The 16,012-nt window shown below is 40.4% G+C and overlaps 1 non-coding gene across 1 annotated transcript; it reads right to left on the reverse strand.

Annotated features, from left to right (window-relative positions):
- Positions 1-2,664: 2,664 nt before the first annotated feature.
- Positions 2,665-2,771, reverse strand: LOC120283058. The gene has a single exon (XR_005543061.1). It is a non-coding gene; the product is annotated as a small nucleolar RNA R71 (small nucleolar RNA).
- Between the last annotated feature and the right edge of the window lie 13,241 nt (positions 2,772-16,012).

The raw sequence follows: 16,012 nt of genomic DNA on the forward strand, positions 1-16,012 counted from the left end.
TTGAACCCTAATCCCATACGAATGTTTATAGGAATCTCTCTTTAACCAACATCCCTAAGATTGCATTAAATACAAGGAGATCCCGAAATAAGGATAAACTTATCCTAAGTCTACTGATAAGTGCTTGTTTGATATGAATGCAAAGCGTTCAGTCCTTATGTTGAGCATTACTTTTCTCAGGTTTTTACATTAATATGTGTGTTTTAAGGTTACTTTTACGCAGGTAGGGTTGTGAGGCCGAGTATGAAGGAAATAGGCCAATGTGGATCATAATGCACTTATTTTGGAGGAGATCTTGCTAAAGTTCAAACGTGAAGACATAGGACAGGTGTGAGATGCTAGAGTGTGTGCCAACCTCCTCGCATTCGAGTGAGCACATCCATTTAGAGGGGCACAAAGATAGTCACACTCGAGCATTCTGACCTATGCATATAAGAACAAGAGCTCCACCAACATGTATATCATTGAAAAAGCAAGTGATTCACGACGTGAACGTGTGCCCATTTGCGTTACCCCGATGAAAGCATGGAATTGGGAAGTTATTCAGGTCGAAGACTGTAGCAGAGCACTATAGGAATAATGTAGCAATATTGTAGCAGCACTGTTCACAGCCGGCCGAGAAATCAGAGAAACAGAGAATCCACACGGGCGTGTGGAAATTATCCACGCCCGTGTGGAAATTCCGCACGGGCGCGTGTAGCATCCACACCCGTGGAGTTGCCCGATTGCAGCCCTATTTAAAGTCGATTCAGCCCCAATTTTGGTATTCTTTTCATCATCTTTTCCCCAACTTGAGAGAGGGCTTCGGCTAGGGTTTTGAGGGGTATTGGCCAAGGTTTTGGAGAGGTTCTATGGCTCCGACATCGTCATTCCTGAGGAAGAAGGTTGGTAGGGGAACTTCCGTCGAGGCGTATCCTATACCGGACGAGGGAATCCTTGGACGACGAGTAGAGGACTCTCCGCAAGACCATTGACACGACCATCGAGGGGGTTTCTTTATGGATTCATTGCTTTTACATTCAATTTATTTGATTGTACTTAGCTCCATGGAGAGCTAAACCCCTAGTGGGTACTTGGGCGATTGTGAACCCTAGGATGTATTCGTTTCTTTGAACTTCTTTATTATGCTTTCAATAAATTGATGTTTATTGTGAGTTCCAACCTTGAATGCTTGATTGTATGAACATTTCCCCTAGAGTGACACTAGAGTTGAAAGTTCTTGTTGGTAACCTTGTGAGTGAGTGACACACCACGAGCGTTAGACAAAGCTAGGTTGGAGAGGGTTGAGAGGGTGAGTCGAGAGGTGCAGGGAGCGTCCCCTTTCCCTCCGACGTGATAGATTCTACCTCCGTTCCTTGAGTTCTTTGCGGCCATAATAGAGTGAATGGTCTAAGGGATGAACCTCCGTCGGGGGCCTAGTTGCGCGTGCAATGGAGTGAAGCATTGAGGGGATCTTAGTATCTAGGGCTTAATTGTGGCTAGGGGACCTTCCACTCGGACCAAAGGGTTAGGTCTATAATTAGGAAGCGATTTATCACTTGGAATCCCTAGAGCTCATTGCAACTTTATTCGAAAGTGCGAGGTTGAGAGGTTATTTAATCTCTCCTCCGGGACAAGAATAGAGTTAGGCATAGTTGACCTTAGATTTGGGACTATGTATGTAAGGATTTCCACGACTCACCATTGCATTGATTAGGAAGCATGATAGAGAGTTCTTGCACTTGAAGCGATTATCCTAGGTGAAGCATCATCTGAGTACCCTATCTTTATTGATTGCCTTACCTCCTCCTTACTTTTGCTCTCTTACTTTTTGCTTTTAATTGTTGAGAATTGAATCATTATCACACTTATCATTGTTGATACTCCACATAGCTAAGAATCGAATTAAGTGTCTTTATTCCCTACTCCCTGTGGATTCGACCCCGCTCACCCGGGATTATTACTTCGACAAACCCGTGCACTTGCGGGATATACTCAAGGGGACCTTGTCAAGTTTTTGGCGCAGTTGCCGGGGAACTAGGCGTTTAGAGATACTTTGCACTTTGTTTTCTTAGCTATTTCACCACACATTCTAATTCATATCTTCTTATTCTATCATCGTTCTGATTTTCTTTTTCTTGATTTTTAGTGCAGCTCCTGGTTATGACCCGAGGGAATCCATCAATATTAATTGAAGGAGACCCTGAGCTTGAACGTACACTTAGAAGAAAAGGGAAAGAACCTGTGCAAGAACAACATAATCCAGCTGATTTGGAAGTAGAAGGATCTGAAAACATGGTAGAACAAAATGAGCAACAACGAACATTATCCGATTATGCCAGACCTTCAGTGTTGGGGACACAATCGAGTATTGTGCGTCCCCCAATTACAGCTCAAAACTTCAAGCTAAAGCTGGCATTCATCCATATGTTGCAGCAGTCCGCACAATTCAACGGTTTGGCAGATGAGGATCCAAACAGTCACATAGAGAGCTTCCTCGAGGTGTGCGACATGCTGAAGATAAATGGTGTGACTGATGATGCCATCAAATTGAGAGCCTTCCCATTTTCCTTAAAGGGGAAAGCAAAGCAGTGGCTACACTCATTACCTAGAGCATCAATTACTACATGGGAGGAGATGGTAGAAGTTTTTCTAGCCCGTTATTTCCCTCCCGGAAAATCAGCAAAGCTTAGGAATGAGATCTCATCCTTTGTGCAGTTGGAATTGGAGTCTCTATTTGAGACATGGGAAAGGTTCAAGGAACTCCTGCGAAAGTGTCCACAACACGGATTCCCGGAGTGGATGATTGTTCAAACCTTCTACAATGGTTTGAACCCGAGTACAAGGCAACTCTTGGATGCGGCGGCAAGAGGTACCTTAGGTAGCAAGACCCCCGATAAGGCTCGTCAATTGATTGAGGAAATGGGGTTAAATAGCTACCAGTGGAACGCTAGGGAGAAGAAAAAGGTGGCCGGTCTCCATGAAATTAATGCGGTAACTTCATTGGCGGCCCAAGTGGAGAGTTTGAGTAAGAAGCTAGATCTCATAGCTTCGAATAGAGTTGCGGCCGTGACCAATTGCACCGGTTGTGGTGGAGGACATGCTCCCTCCGATTGCCCAATTGTCATTGGTGATGTTTCTTCAATTGAGAACATTGACTTTGTAGGTAATGGAATGAGACCTCAAGGGAATCCATACAGCAACACCTACAATTCAGGTTGGAGGAATCATCCCAACTTTTCATGGAGTAATCAAGGACCACAGAAGACCATGGGGCCATCGGGTTTCCAACAACAACAACAAGCCCCTCAAGTGGAAAACAGAATTTCAGGCTTGGAAACCCGAATGACAGATTTGGAGAAGCACTTGGCTAGATTTGTTCAATCGGCAAATACAAGGTTTGAATCAGTCGAGGCTACACTTCTCAATCACACCGCCTCCTTGCACAATCTTGAAAATCAAGTGGGGCAAATTGCGAGAGTTAGCTTATTGCTTCCTTGCAAGTGTACTGGATTGACAAGTAATACCTTGTGCAAGAACACAAGGATCGTATTCCACGGGCAGAGGAGCTCCTATTACTCCTTCATGACCTATTATCTAACCTAACATCTTTAGCATGGAGCACTACTCTAATAGATGTAATAAAGTAAACAAAATATGATAATATAGATTAAAGAACAAGACAGGTGATTGCAAGAGCAATAATAATATGTAAAGGCCTATGAATGTGGATCCCCTTGAGGGGCCATCATGATACATGGATGCACTATAAAGCAAAGCAAGGGTGATTTAGACCGAGGGATCTCAAAATTAGACTAACCCCGATTTCTCAGTGATTGAACCCTAATCCCATACGAATGTTTATAGGAATCTCTCTTTAACCATCATCCCTAAGATTGCATTAAATACAAGGAGATCCCGAAATAAGGATAAACTTATCCTAAGTCTACCCTTATAAATCAGATGGCTACCGACATCCAATTTCTCAGCATGTTGATACAAGGAACACCTTTTAGTTCATTAATGATCTAATACACGCGAGTAGGTCACTTCTACGTGTATAACTCATTAAAGAACTACGGATCTCTCCATTGAGCAGTTCTTGGTATGAAGAACAATGAACTAAATCATAAATCAACCCAATCATTTCAATTAAATAAAAAAGCATCCACAATACATGATGAAAACCCCCAAGGTTTACCAACACCCAGTGGCCTTGGGGGTCTAGTGTGCCATCATACAAACAACAACAACAAAATCAAGAAAGATGAAGCATGAGTTCATAGATGACATTTCCTAGTCAAAATGATGAAGAAGGAGATGGAGGTCCGGCCAAATGACTCTTCCCTCATCCAAGGAGTACTGAATGACGCTTCCCCTAGCCGAAGGCCGCTCCACGATCCTTGATCCTTCCTTCCTTGGTGGTAGATCTCTCCTTTTGATGATGATACTCTTGCCTCCTTCTTTAGCCTCAAAATGTCACTTCTCCAAGATGTCTTCGTTCTCCCTTTTCTTCTCTTCCAAGTGGTGGCTACCAAAACGTCCTTCTTGATGCCCTAGAAGTGTGCTTTTATACCTCCAGCGTATACGGGCCGTATGGGGGCCATATGGATATCAAATCAAGCTTGAGGCATACCGGGGTCAATAATAGGGTTAATCCCAGGCTGTATTGAGGCCATATAACTTAGAACATTTTTTGGCCCGAAAATCCTCCATGTGCTACAGTGACTACTACAGTACTATGCTAAAGTACATCTGTTACAATACTCCAGCTGCAGTAATTTGCTATAGTAATATATGCTATAGTACTGTGAGACCTGGTTTTCTTATCTTTCTAGCCCAAATCATATTCTCGTGTTCTCCGTGGCTCCTCCATGCCCTACAATGCGAATAATACACCATTAAGCATAAAATGGGCATCCATTCTTACAAAAATACAAGCTAAGTGTATAAAATACATGTACTAAAATATGTATATTTAGACACTTATCATTAGCAAATGACCTCTAATATCTGTAATAAATTTGGAGACATTCACTATTGAGAATCTGTTATCTTTTCTGGTTTATATTTGAGTTCAGATTTTTTACTGGTTATAATATTTTTGGGTTAACGATTATACTTAACCTGGTCATGCTATCTACTTACCTTTATGTAAAAAATTAGTAATGCTTGTTTTAGTCCTGACTATTTTGTTAATTTCAATTTGAGATTTACAAATTTTAGATTACTTACTGGGCTAGTGAGCTTATGAAGTTATTTTAAATAATTTTCAAATCAGGTGTAATAGACACAGGGGTTGCTTAGAAACTTGTCAGTAATTATTTTCCTTTGGATTTATATATTGAGTTGTATTAGTTATATGAACACCAAGTCATATACTTTGTATATTTTTGTAATTTTTATCATTCCTATACTTAAATCTATGTTGTATCTTTATGTTAAACCTGTATTTCTATTAGCTTGTTATTTTCTTTTACTCTAAGATAGGTTTGTGATGAGTGTTCCGCAAGTGCACGGAGTCGTCAAGTAATACCCCTCGTGCGAGCACGAGAATGTCATATTCCCTGGGCCCAAGAATCTACTCTTACTTCCTCTTTGTGTATTGTCTAGCCGAATGATTCGAAGGGTTTCTCTAATCTATTACTTGAAATAAAAGAACTACAAATGGAGTCTATGATAAGGTAGGGGTATAAAATCAGGGGAAAGAAATGGTCACGGATGCGGATTCCCTAGGGGCTACTAAAGTGCAAAGGATGCTAAGAATGTCATGCAATTGAAGGTTTGGACCTAGAGATTTCCTAAATTAGATCAACCCGATGGTCACGGCAATTAACCCCTAATCCGGTATATGTATTGACACGAATTTCTTCCGATCAAATCCTCATACGATTGCATTAACAAGTGGGGAAATCCCTAATTAGGGCCGGAACACAACTTGGTCTAGCCCCTAATGGTGGAGAGGCATAGAATACCCGATGGTCACGGCGTATTCGTACATGAATCCCTTCCAAACTTGGTGTGTCTAGTACAAGGGCGATGGTCATGCTACCAAGTACAACCTAGCAGCTTGGTTTTACAGAGTTCTCATGTAAGCAACACATCAAATGCACCAGGAATGAATCACAAATACACAACAATTGCAATAGACAAAAATTAAATCATCCAAATACATAGTTCACCCCCAAGGTTCACCGGCATCCGGTGACCTTGGGGTCTACTCAGTCCATGCAAACAAATACAAGCAACAAGTCCATGAAAACAACTACAAATGGCATAAGAAAACTCCCTCAAACAATAGAAGTAGGAAGATAAGCCAAGCTAGGTGGAAATGCTTCCCACGGACGCCGCGATGGGGGCGGCTTCCCTCGTCGCTCTACAAACTCCCCAAAGAAGAGATCGATGAAGATCTAGCCAAAACCGAGCTTCTCCCTTTGATTTCCCTTCTCCAAAAACGTGTAATCTTGCCTCCTAAAGACTGGGTGAAAATCGGCTCAAGAACTCTCCCAAAAACTCCTCCCTTTGCCCTAGAAAAATCGGTTTCATTTATATCCCGTCAGTCCATGCGGGCATCCATGCCGGCGCATGGAGCCCGTGAAAGCTCACGACCAAATGCCCGAGAAAACATGTCTGGTGCTACAAGATTACTCGACTACGGTCTTTGGTACCCCAAAAAAATGCTTTGTTTTCGTGTCGAATTCATCCAATTTGCATTTTTGAGCTACATTCGGCACATTTATGATCTGCAACACCAAAAGAACAAATTTATACTCTAACGGGCATCAATTCATCAAGATATACACAAATAATACAAGATCAATACGTATAAAATATGTACATTTAGGTGTTTATCAGTTTGGAGGATTTGCAGTCTTACTAGGTTTATACACTATGGTCCTTGATCGTTGAGCACGTGACACACTAAAAAGCAAGCACCTGACTCCCCAGCCACAAGTGCACATGACATCAAGTAATAACATCTAGCGCAAGGGCCTCAAGATCTACTATTACATCCTTTTGGGGATCACTATCTAGTTAATCAAAATAGGGTTGTTGTTTGAGAAAACAAAAACAAAAGTAAATAAAAAATGCAAGTGATTAAAACAAGCTAAGCAACATAATCCCGAACGAACGCAAGGATGAAGAAACCAAGTGTGAAGGAAGGCCTTAGGAGAGGATTCCCCTGGGAGAAGACTAAATATGGATGACAATGAGAAATTAAGCTGTTGGCTTGGTTTTGGTCCTCTAGACTCGGACGTCGACTACCCCAGAACCTCCATGTTGTAGTCCTAATCCATTATGGGTTCTTCCTTCTAGAGAATATCCCTAGATGCCTTTGTTAATAAGGAGTCTTGGTTAGAGTAATTCTAATTCTCGCTTTCTGCTAGAATTACCCTAAACCTCGTGGACAGCGACCAATACTTGGAATCTCCGGTGTATTGGTACAATGAATTCCCATTTTATCATCATAAGACCTAATACAAGCTAGCATCTCACCAAACAAGTATTATTCAAAATCAATTCTCTAGAATCCATCCATTATAGAACGAACAAGATGATGATAGATTAATACCAACAATACAAGCCAAGTATTTAATTACAAAATAAGAATGTCATCCTTACAAAGTCTTCTCCTAAGGTTCATAGGAAGCTTGGTGGCCTCGGGAGTCTAGTTCAACATAGCAAAAAGAGAAAGCTCAAAATACATGTAAAGCATAGCACAAATGATTAATGAACTCCTTTGAAATATCGGTTAGAAGGTGGTGATGAGAAACTCATCGAATCCACACCGCCGAGATCCTTGATACTCTCCATGAAACTCACCTTCTTATCTCCTTCAAATTCTCTCCAAAATGGCCTCCTTGGATTATAGATTCGTCCAGGGTTGCTTGGAGATGGATGGTGATCAAGCTCTTATCAAAACCTATAGATGGGCATATATACTCATTCATGTGCGTCGGCAAGTGTGTGGGCGAAATTGAGGTTGCACAACCTTCTTTACTCTTAGAAATGGGTCGTGCCTAGCTTGTGCGAGCTAGTGTGTGGTTGTACAGGAGCCGGCACAGCAATCTTGCTACCCTGTGCATGCTGGTGTGCCGGTCACACAACCAATTGGCTGGGCTGTGCGGGCTCTATGCACCATGGATAAGGGCCCCACAACCCTCTGTCTAGGTTGTGCGGCCTGTGTAGAGCCTGCATAGGGCCTGCTTTGGTATGAAACTTGGCGAGGTTTTTCTGGTTTGCATCTGGAGATTGTGCAAACTCTATTTCTGATAAATTTTCTTCGAAATGATTCAAATACGGCTCATCCTCGTATACATGGCCTCTCGATGTCTTGAGATGAAATAAATACATAGAGTGCATAAAAGGACATCGATATTAACCAAACGTGAATGAATGTGAGAAGAGTTTATAAGTAAAACATGGTATATTTATACACTTATCAAATACCACAACTTAAGCGTTTGCTTGTCCACAAGCAAACAATCATGAAGAACAAGAGAGATTGGCAAGTTGCTAAATACACAACCTCATGCTTAGATGTAAGCATACAATAGCAATGGTAAAAATCAAGACAATAAGCAACAACCAGTTAAAATATTTCATGCATTCAATGGCAATAAAATGATGTGCGTATGCAACCCTTCGATTTCAAACCCCTGTAGCCCAGGTCGGGTAGGCCACACTCTGAGGACCTCTTCTCGAAGCAAATTACACCACTTAATGAAGTTCCGCCTTGAAATAGTAGAGAACTCCCTGGTGAACTCTCAAAGTTCTTCCTTCTCTTATTCAAAAAAAACTCTTGGTCCTCCTTTTTTTTGGACTAACATGAAATGCTAATCCACTTTACCTAGAATTTTGAAAGTTCGTATAGATGTCCTCGTGCTTCTATAGCTTCTGGATAGAGGAACACTCTAGTTAGGATCAAGAACTACAAGTTACTTCGCTAGTAGAGTAGACAACCCTATCTGTCTCATTTATTGTTATAAGTCTGCCATAATGCTTTCTTTTGGACCGAGTTGGAAAACAAAGAAGAAAGCCCTTAAAAGTCAATTAGAGGAGGTATCTAACACGTTAAGACAGAAAATAACTAAAATGGGTTAGCGAATAAGAGGGTCATGAAGTTCATCGGCTTTCCTAACCTAGGTGTCTAAGGTTCTACAAAAAGTGGGTAAGTGATGGAATGCCGAGAATGACACAAAAATCTTAGGAGTGAAAGGTTATGAGTAGCTTAGCATCTATTATGGTTATACACTATTATACACCTACTACAATCATTAATGCCATCCTTGGTTCACTAACATGCATAAGTTTCAAAAATTTTTAAAATTAACAAAAAATTTCAGAGTTCACAAAAAAATACACAAGTCTACCCCCTCCCTCCCCACATAAGATTGTACATTGTCCCCAGTGTACCTAACTCAGCAGCATGCAAGAATATCCAATGAAGATAAAGAAAGGAGGTTTCATGAACTTCCCTGAGTCTTGAGATATAGTTTATGTTGTTCATGAACCCAGGGTTGCTTCGCACAATCCTAGTAAAAGGGTGGCTATAAAGGGGAAGTCTGATGCCCAATTCTACCTGTAAAGAAGAATAGATGTCATATCAATGCATCCATCACTCCCAAGAAAAGAGAATAATGAACTAAAAACAAACCTAAACACACACTGCAAAATAAAAGGACAGAAGTTAGGATGGGATAAGTCCTGTCCAACTCAACTACAACACAAGTATAAGTTATTAAAAGACAAAAACGTAAAAAAAATATAACAACAGGCTCTCAGTTCCAATCATCCTAGTCGCTAGTGGAAGCGGGTGATGCCGGAGTAGCTGGGGAAGGAGGATGTTGCAGAAGGACGATGATGTCCTGCTAGCCTTGTAGAAATTCTTGTTGTCCTATAACGAGTGCAGCAATGTCTTCCCCTGGCATCACTGTGTGTCTCAAATCCCCTGAAGCTCATGACATAGCTTGTCCATATTGAGCGAATGATCAGTCTGAGTTCTCGCTCATCCTACCTATGTGGGTGCTAGCGTATGAGACTCCTCATCAGATTCAGGTGATCTAGGTTCCACTTGAGGAGCAAGGAGGTAAGGGTTTCTGCAGCACTTCACGAGTCCAATGCTTTGGAAGGTCTGAATCCCAAGTGTATGTATTCCACTGACCCTCTCCATTGAACGAATATCACCCAGTGCATTCATGTCCCTCACTAGGCATGTGATGTTAGGTCTTGCAAATATGAGCCCAATGGGGGGTGCTGATTTTGATGAGCAATGCATTTTGCCACTACATGAGCCAAATTGAGGGGATAGCGGTGAATCATGTTGTACATGATTAGAAGATCCATGCGTGACACAACCCTTGTATTGTTAACCCGGACCATTAAAGATCTGCTCATTAGTGCATGGATATAATGGTGGGCCAGGTTAATGAGAAGATATGGCTTTCTAGAGTCTTGACCAGTTTCTTGTGTGATAGTCCTCCAAACATACCTTGGTTCAACATGAGTAGGGAAATCAAGTGGTAGCCCGGTGTAATGCATGCCATGCAGAAATTCATGGTCATAGATACTCAAGTGGTTCACAAATTCTCTATAGCTAATGGATTTTGGTTCGCCATGGATTTGGAAACTAATACCTCCTGGGTGGCGAAGACGAGCATAGGTATGGTTCACTTCAAATGTACTTAAGACTTCCAAAGTGAGCTATTGATATATTGGTTCATCAATGTTGAACATGGCGAGCCACCGATCAAACCCTACCAACTATGGCACCTCATCGGCCAAACCCAACTGTTCGAGTATATCCCAATTGATGATGTGGATTTGGGGAAATGGCTTTGACTTGAGAATGTCATATCGTTCTTGGAAGCTTTCATCGTCGAAGCGTTCTCCCAATGATGAGCTCGCTCTCGCTCTTGAATGTTTACTTGTAAGGTTCTTGGTCGGCATTATCCTACATGCACACAAGTAAAAATCAAACTTGGCAAAGTCCCAAATACACAAGAAGCATGGATAATACATTAAATTCAAGGAGACATGATGTACCATAAAAACATGATCATGGATCATCCAACATCATTTCTACAATTAGTACATGCTAACTCATGTCTACAAACAAATGAAGCATGATCTGAATATCATCCATGGAACCAAAGCAACAAGGATGTACGTAATCAAGGCTTGACAATGGATCTAAAAATTTAAAAAATAAGCCCAGGAAAATACAAGCAATGATTCCATAACAAATTCATGCTTAAAAAGTGATGAAACAATCTCTACCACTTCTACTCCAACATAACAACATACAACATGGAGAACAAGCTCATACCAACAAAGAAATGAAAAGAGATAAGAAATTAGAGCTTACCTCGCAAGGATGGAGAGGAATGATGAAAAATTGGCAAAAACGTAAAGTAGAAGTTGTAGAACAAGACTTTAAAGCTTCAAAGGAGATGAAAGATCTTGCAAGAAACTTGAAAATAGATTGCTTAGAATGAAGCTTTCAAGGTGAGGGTGGTGTAATGGGAGGAAGAAGACCAAGAAATGAGTTTTTAAAATGGATGAGAGGATAAGTGGCTAGCCATCCGCCACTAGTCACTCGAGGGTGTGCGGGTGGCAAACAGCCTGCGCACCCTTCTGCAAGTGGCATGCCACCTGCACACTTTTGTGGGGCCTACTTACAGCCCGCACAGTAGGCCACACATTCTTCTGCCAGGGTTGTGCAGTTGGTGCGGGGGCCATACAACAACCAGAACAACCTTTTGTCAAGGTTGTGCGGGTTGTGCATAGCCCACACATTATCTTGGTGTACTTCGGATTTTCAAAAACATAACTCTGTGTGGGTGCAGACGGCCCACCCATCCTTTCAGACTTCAAAAATGGGGAAAATAAGATCAAATAACAAACTTTTATAAAGAATACGAAAACACAATTACAAAAAGAAATGAGAATTTGTTGATTAGAATGTAAACCTACAACACCAAACACAAAGTAAATCAAATGAAAGGGAGAAAAAGAACCCAAGATTTGAACAAAAATTGAGAACACGAACACTAACACAAGAAATAAAAGAATACAAATAATTAAAAACTTGGGTTGCTTCCCAAGAGCTCTTGTTTAACGTCACAAGCCTGACATTCAAGTGTTCCAAAATTCAAGGCGATTCAAAGGAAGATATTTTCGATGAATCATCTGGAGGTATTGAAATATTACCAAAGTATGGTTTGAGGCGATGGCCATTGACTTTAAACAGACCTTTCTCTAGATGATGGATTTCAATTACCCCTTGAGGTGAGACATGAGTGACTGTGTATGGCCCTGACCATTGTGATTTAAGTTTCCCTGGAAATACTTGAAGTAGGGTATTATATAACAAAACTCCATCTCCTTCCTCAAACTTCTTGTTCTGCTTCACATTTTTATCATGATACCATTTCACCTTGTCCTTATACATTATTAAATTTTCATAGGTCATAGTTCTCCATTCATCAAGTTCATTCAGTTGCATTTTTCTTTTTTCCGCAACTAAGTTGAATTCAAAGTTTAAAAAATTTGGTTGCCCATTATGCCTTGTGTTTGAGTTCCAGTAGAAGGTGGCATGCCTTTCCATAGACTAAGCGATACGGGCTACTTCCATTAGGTGTTTTGTATGTTGTTTGATAAGCCCAAAGTGCATCTTCCAATTGGTCAGCCCAATCCTTGCGATGATAAGCAACAATTTTCTGAAGGATTCTATAAAGTTCCTATTCAAAACTTTAGCCTGATCACTAGTCTTTGGATGGTAAGTGGTTGACATGTGATAAGAAACACCATACGTTTTTAGAATCTTTGCAAACTGTGAGATACAAAAGTGTGCTCCTTTGTCACTAATAATGGTTTGTGGTGCTCCAAACCTTGACAATTGCTATTTCAAAAATTGGAAAATAGCTTGAGCATCACTTGATGGTAAAGATTGAGCTTCCACCCGATGAGATGCGTAGTCCACTACAACAAAAATAAGTTTGTGCCCCTGGGAGTTCGGGAATGGCCCCATGAAATCAATCCCTCAAATTTCAAAGACTTCGTAGACTTTAATAGCATTTTGTGGCATTTTATCTCGGCCTGATATGTTTCTTGTTCTTTGACAATGATCACATGTTCATATGTGCTTCTGTGTGTCCTGAAAAATAATGGGCCAAAAAAATCCAGCATCAAAGATTTTCCTAGTTGTTCGATTAGCGTTGTAGTGACCCCCAGTCGGCCCTTCATGATAGTTTTTTATGATACCCAACTCTTCTGAATAAGATACTCATCGTCGTACCACCTGATCAGCTCAAACATGAAACACATAATGTTCCTTCCAAATATGATATATGATATCAGGGAAGAATTTCTTCTTTTGATGGTAGTTGAACCACTTTGGGAGAAAACTTAAGGCTAAGTAGTTTGCAATGTTGGCGAACCAGGGTTGTTCTTCTTCCTGTACTACATGAACATGGTAAAGTTGTTCCTTTGGAAAAGAATCATTAATTTCTATCTCTTGCGAAGAAAATGGTTCGTTGTTCTCTAACCGAGATAAATGATATGGACCAAATTGTTTGCTCCCCTGTTTGTCCTTGATTTCCAAGTCAAACTCTTGAAGCAATGAAACCCAATGGATCAAACATTATATAGCATCTATCTTTCTCAGGAGATAACAGAGGGTGGAATGATCTATGTAGACAATAACTTTAGACAACACCAAGTATGGTCTAAACTTATCAAAATCAAATACCAATGCGAGGAGTTCTTTTTTAGTGGTGGTGTAATTTTCTTGAGCTCCTGTGTGGGTTTTGCTTGAATAATAAATCGAATGTAAATGGTTGTCTTTCCTCTGCCCCAACACTACTTCCACTTCATAGTTGCTTGCATCACACATTAATTCAAATGGTAGATCTCAATCTAGAGCAACCATTATAGGTTCTTGAATGAGCTAATTTTTCAAAGTAATAAAGGTTGACAAGCATTCTGAAGTGAAATTGTATGAAACATCTTTCTCAAGGAGCTTGGTCAACAGCTTTGCTATTTTTGGTAAATCCCGTATGAATCGCCTATAAAATCCTGCATGATCCAGGAAACTTCTCGTATGGCTAGCTCAGATATGGGAGGGGGAAGCTTCTCGATAGTAGTTATTTTTGCCTTGTCTACCTCAATCCCATCTTTAGAAATTTTATACCCCAAAACTATTCCTTCCTTGACCATGAAGTGACATTTTCCCAAGTCAAAACTAAGTTGGTTTGTTCACACGATCTCAAAAATCGCTCAAGATTTCTCAAACACAAATCAAAGGAATTTTTGTATACTGAAAAGTCATCCATGAAGACTTCCATGTTGTTTTCAACCATATCTTCGAAGCTAGCAAGCATACATCTTTGAAATGCAGCAGGGCATTGCATAATCCAAAGGGCATACGGCGGTATGCGAATGTGCCATAAGGACATGTGAAAGTCATCTTCTCTTGGTCTTCTGGGGAAATAGGGATTTGAAAGTATCTAGAGAAACCATCTAGGAAACAATAGAAATCATGACCGGCCAATCTTTCCAGGATTTGACTGATAAATGGTAGAGGAAAATGATTTGTACGAGTAGTATCATTGAGCTTCCTATAATCAATGCACACTCACCAGCCCATGACTGTCCTATTGGGTATGAGCTCATTATTTTCATTGGTCACTACTGTCATCCCCTCTTTTTTTGGAACCACCTGAGTTGGGCTAATCTATGTACTGTTGGAGATTGGGTATATTATACTAGCATCTAGTAATTTGTTGACCTCTCACTACCTCTTTCATATTATGATTTAACTTCCTTTAGGATAGAATGGAAGGTTTGTGGTCATCTTCAATTAAAATCTTTTGAGTACAGAATGATGGATTTATTCCTCTGATATATGAGATTCTCCATGCTATAGCCCTCTTGTGCTTCATCAATCCTCGTAAAAGTTTAATCTTCTGTTTTGAAGAAAGGTTGGAGGCTATGAACACCGGTAACCTTGAATTTGTCTCTAGAAATACATACTCAAGATGTGGGGGTAGTTCTTTCAATTCCAAACCTAGTGGTTCTCCGACAGAAGGCTTCAATCTATTCATCTTGTCACGGTGATTTTTTTTTTTTCAAATTCTTCAATTTCATTGGTAGAGCTCTCTTGTTCAAATTCCCCATGGATTTCATAGATAACATCCTAGAAATTTGATGAATTTCCACTCTCACTAGCTTGGCCAGGTTGTTCATCTTGTGCCTCGATTGTCATAAAGTCAGTTTCATTACCTTCCTTCATGAACCATGAAAAAAGCTTGTAGCTAATGAGCACTCCTTTCTTTATTCTATAGTACTTAATTTGGAATTTTCCGCAAAAGTTCGATGATAAGTTGCCCATTGATTTAAGTAATGAGGAGCGAATTCTTCTTGACAATGCTTCATCAACAATAAATTATAATAAAGTACCAAGTAAAATTTGGGAAGAAATATTAGTTAGTTTGTACAAAAAAGGAAAATATCAGAAAGAAAGAATAACTATTAACAAACAAGATAAAAAGACTAGCTCATTGAGACAAAAGTTTTCCTAGTATTCTTTGTGAGTCCTCGGTAATGGGGCCAAAAACTCGAAGGTTGAGCGCGCGACATGCTAAAAAGTGAGCACGCGACTCCCTGGTCGTAAGTGCATGAGTCATCAAGTAATAACCTCTCATGCAAGCATGACAAGGTCATATTCCCAAGGGCCTCGATATCTACTATTACTTCCTTTTGGAGATCACTGTCTAGTTGATCAAAAAAGGGTTGTTTGTGAAAATAAAAAGAAAAGTAAATAAAGCATGCAAGTAACTAAAACAGGCTAAGTAGCACAATCCGGAACAAATACGAGGATGAACAAAACCAAGTGTGAAGGAAGGCCTCAGGCAAGGATTTCCTCGAGGGAAGACTAAATACAGATGACAATGAGAAATTAAGCACGAGGTTGGCTTGGTTTTAGTCTGCCAGACTCGGACGTCAACTACCATGGAACCTCCATGGTGTA

The sequence above is a fragment of the Dioscorea cayenensis genome, chromosome 18 (assembly GCF_009730915.1).
Source record: "Dioscorea cayenensis subsp. rotundata cultivar TDr96_F1 chromosome 18, TDr96_F1_v2_PseudoChromosome.rev07_lg8_w22 25.fasta, whole genome shotgun sequence".
Classification (NCBI taxonomy): domain Eukaryota; kingdom Viridiplantae; phylum Streptophyta; class Magnoliopsida; order Dioscoreales; family Dioscoreaceae; genus Dioscorea; species Dioscorea cayenensis.